The 4,768-nt window shown below is 40.0% G+C and overlaps 1 pseudogene; it reads right to left on the bottom strand.

Moving 5' to 3' along the window:
• Positions 1–2,263: 2,263 nt before the first annotated feature.
• Positions 2,264–2,362, bottom strand: LOC111724726 (annotated as a pseudogene).
• Positions 2,363–4,768: the final 2,406 nt, after the last annotated feature.

Raw genomic sequence — 4,768 nt, 5'->3', positions numbered from 1 at the left:
AAAAAAAAAATAAAAAATAAAAAAAAGAAAGATGGAAACTTTACCTCCTTCATATTTACGTGGATGGAGCTGGAAAATGTTCTTAGCAAAGTATCACAAGAACTGAAAAAAAGCATCCAGTGTACACAGCCCTATTATGAAACTAATTTCATAAGTTTCATAGCCTAATAATATGGGGAGGGGGAAGAGAGGGGTGGGAAGGAGGTGTATTGGTGGAAGAAGGGTGATTGGAGGGATCACCTCTATGGTTTATCTTTCAAAGGTATAAGTGAATCTTTCTAAAAGTAGAATATAAACATCTTAACACAATAACTAAGAAAATGACATAAAGGCTATGTTAACCAGTTTGATGAAAATATTTCAAATTGTATACAAAAACACCACACTGTACCCCATATTGCATTAATGTACACAGCTATCATTTAATAAATAAAAAAAAGAAAGTTGTTTACCCCATCTACAAACCTCTAAGGAAGATCCCATTATTCGCACTTTACAAATGAGGACATTGTTAAACAGATTAAATAACTCGCCTAAGACCACAGACCTGAGCAGTGCTAAGCAGTGATGCAACCAAGAATACTGAGAGTAGAACCAAGATGCTGAGCCTGGTGCCTGAGCTGGAGTGATTAGACATGTCAAGATGCTATAGCCAGAAAGATGTGATTTTGTTGTCAATGTGCCTACTAGGATATGTGCTCATATTTTGCCTTACCTTTTTTTGAAAGAATAATTTTTAAACCTCTTGGGGGCTGATGAAGATAGTAAATATTTATAGAATGACAGACAACTAACTGCAAACATCACTCATATATTTGGATGATACTTTGCAAGGCAAACAGAAATCAATTTATAAAGACTCAAAGACTTTCATGGAGGTAGTTTCTTTCCTTCTAACAAGAGGCTGGAAAAAAGATGACCTCCTCCAGCTCTTACACTCTATCATTGTACCAGTTGTGTACCTTAGAGCAACAATGTGGTATCTCTCAATGTGTTGCTTCCTTAATCTTTAAACTGTATGAACTAGGGAAAGTGGCTGAAAGGAGCTCAGACACACTAGTCTGCTCCTTGGTTGCTGTTCTTTCCACAGAAATCAGTATTCTGAGACCCAGCAGATTCCATACTATTTCCTCACCCCCACAAATTTAATAGTCACTGGGGTCCTTATGAAGTGAGAGCTTCAATGTTGGATGTATATGAGGGTTATACGATTGCACGTAGAGACTGAGGTTATAGACAAATTTGCATTAGTAGTTCAGAACTTTTGGGGAAATAATCTCCCCCCTAGTTCAACAGCTTTAGAATGTGGTTGTGTATAGAGAGCTGAAAATGACAAATCTCCAGTGTCAATGAAGAAAATGAGGCACCTATAATATAAAAGCATTGTGGGAATAAAAAATATGAGGTGGGCTACTTCGTGCACATGACCAGGTACATGGTGCACATTGCTGGTATTCCTCCCTGAATGGCTCAGATTCCTTCTATCCTCTCTAATTTCCCATTCCTATGCCTCTGCGTGTTACCGTCTAATGTTCATACCTGTAACCTTTACTTCAGGACTATCGTTGAACTGATGAAGCATCTCTACTTATATTACTAGCAGAGATCCACAGGTATCTGGGAACATCCCTTGGCATGGCCCTTGATCAATGAGTATGAAAGTCTAGCTCTGTTGTCTTGATCCAAGATAAACTCTGGGGTTTGACTTACACGCCAAGGTTCCTTGTATGATCAGGCTGGTATAGGGGCTTTGCCTGAAACCATATCCTTGCTTGGTCTCTTCCTCCTTCCCTGTTCTACTTTCTTGTAGTTTTTTCCTAGAAGTACTTTCTTAGTAAGCACCACCAATATACAAATCATCAACTCCTTGTGGGTCTGGCTTCATGAGATGGCAAAGAATGGCAACTCTTCCATCCCAATTTATGAAATATTCTTACACTGTGATGAAGAGACAAAGTGATTGTATATAAACAAGTTTTATGCTTTGAGCTCATGACAGTTTTGTAGGTCCATCTTTAGCAGAGCAAATTACTACTGGGGCTGGTAAAATACTAAGAAAAATCAGTCTAGTTTCAGCAGGGCTTTGCACTAGTGGCTGTGAGGACAGACTAAGAGTTCACATTGTGTTTGACACAACAGGGGATCACACAAAGTTGACAGTACCTGCAGATACAGAGACAGAACAATCTTTCCTAATTGGGTCTCTTGATTAGGTTTCATCTACAATCCTCAGACCCCTAGCATTAGAGACAGCAGTGGCATAATAGGTTCTCCTGGTCTCACAAATTTGCATGTCTTCCTTGCACAGGAGCCATGCTAATCTTCTCTATATTGTTCCATTTTAGTATGTGTGCTGGTCCTCCTAGTCGCAATGTCCTAGCTTTCTATAATGTTACCATAGTTCTTCAGCATCAAGAAGAAATCCATTAAAATGTTCCCTAAGAATTCTTGGACATATCAGTGAATGCAGACCTTGGCAGGAAGTATTGGATTCCACATGCATGTGAATTACCCAGGGCTGAGATATTGCCTTGTGAATCAAACCACAAACAATGGAGGACAGCACAGTATCTAGTCTACTAATCACCAATCTATGCCAATCCTGCCTCCTTGACTCCATCCACTTTTTTCCCCATCTCTCCATCTCCACAGTAGTCAGTTAACTGTCATTTCTTATCTGGATCAGTGAATCCATCTCCACCTTTATCTTTGCTTTCCTCCAATTCATTCTCCACACTGTTAAGTATAATCCTTTCCTTCTAGCACTCCACTGACCCTCTAATACAGTGTTTTCTAACCTTTTAAAATCTCATGGCACACTTGATCCTATAGTTAAACTTCCACGCACACTTAAATTATGTTGATTAAAAAAAGAGTTTAAAAAAAATAAAATGCTGACTCTGATTTGAAATCCTTTCAGAAGTAATTTACTTAATGATCTTTAAAAATTTTTGCAGCATACCTAAGAAAATTACTGCTCTAATGACTAAAGACACTCCATGTCTCCTCTTTATCTTCAGACTAAAGTTGAAACCCTTTCATGATCTGGCCTCTGTCCACCTCTCCTTGCTCACCTCACCTCCTCTTCTCTTGGCATTTTATACTCCATCCATCCCTGTCATACATCTCTCTTTGCTCTATTTGGACAGCCCCCGTGCCCAGCTTTGCCCTAGTTTCCACTTCACCCAATAGTTTATACCTGTGAGTATCTACCTTCCCTGCCCAGCTTCCTTAACTAGGACCTGGAATCTACCCACACTCTCTAACAGGCACCTTGAGGATTTCCCTACCATTTCTGTTGGTGTTAACATCATATCACAAGGCCAATGAGAGAAGACAAGTTTGAGATGAGAATTTGTCCTAATGCAGACTGCCCAAAAAGCCTTTCAGGATCAGATCAGCTGACTGTTACATAACATTTTCTCACTTTTGTAATAGGTACCTACACATGCAACTGCAGAACATTCTAATTGAGTGTGAGGAAAGGATCACTAACTTCCCATGCTCCTTCCTATTGACTGCAGACAACTATGTATAGACTAGAAGGACTGTAACAATGCCAACGGTCAGTATTGACCCTTCTACTTCCTGCCTCAGGTCCCCTCACCAAACTCTTAACCTGTTTCCATTCTCTTCTGTGTTTTTTCTTGACAATAATTATGGGTGTGATGATAGGAATTTGGCCTGCAGCCAGCAAGACTCACACAGAAACAGAAAACATCCATGCAAATTAATCTCCAGAAAATGTCTGCCTTTCTTCTCTCCTTCCCTTAGCCCTGTTCTGCAGTGTTGACCCTAACTTTATCCCCTGCACAAAGCCCTGCAGTAACCTTGCTTCCTTCAGTCCTGGCCCTGGCTTTGTGGTGGGATTTATGATAAACTCAGCTTTAGAGACTTTAAACAGTCTATAATCCTGGCCAGGCTCGAGCCCAGCCAGTCCTGAAAGCCTGCTAAGTGAATCATGACAAATGCAAATGCTCTCTCATTTGGTGATGACAGGTGACAGTTGGGATAATGATGTATCTACCACATCAGCAGAAGCAGGACATTTATTTAGTAATACTGTTCATCCCCTTTCTCCTCTCAGTCATACAATTCAACATCTAAATATCCCACTTCTCTGAGACAATTACTTAAGTGGCTGAACTTAAATCCCCCCATTTCCTGAAGCACCTACATAAAAACTTCAGGCATGGATGGATCTGACAAAGCCAGGATTGTGAGTTGTTGTTATCTGTTTCCCTGCCTGAGACTGAGGCGGCAATACTGAGGCAGGACCCAGGGGCCCCCATTATCCCAGCCCAAAATGACATACAAAATTGAGCTTCATGAGCATTCCAAGTTCATTATGAAAGAGATGAAAAATAGCATCTTTAGAAATGTCATTTTTTAAATCGGTCTAATGAAGTCGTGTATACCCCCTTCCCTTATGAGCTGGCTTGTTAATCATTCCCTCTTACATTTGCCCTTGAAAATTGAAAAGATCTCCTACTGAATGAAGACAAGAAGAAACCTTCCAAAAGCAAAATTAGAATGCTCTTGTTCTTTTTGGCCCAGCAGTGTGTACTGGTATCTCTCTGTGGCTTCAGTTTGCATTTCCCCAGTAACTGATGATACTTAACATCCTTTTATGCGCTTACTGGTCATTTGCATATCTTCTTTAGTGAAGTCTCTATTCATATGTTTGCCCATATTTGATTAGGTTGTGTGTCTTACTAATTTGTAAGACTTGTTTTATGCATTCTGGGTATAAGTCCTTTGTCTGACA

The sequence above is a fragment of the Otolemur garnettii genome, unplaced genomic scaffold (assembly GCF_000181295.1).
Source record: "Otolemur garnettii isolate 467f Iridium unplaced genomic scaffold, OtoGar3 scaffold00025, whole genome shotgun sequence".
NCBI lineage: Eukaryota > Metazoa > Chordata > Mammalia > Primates > Galagidae > Otolemur > Otolemur garnettii.
This window is presented reverse-complemented; position numbering and strand designations above follow the sequence as displayed.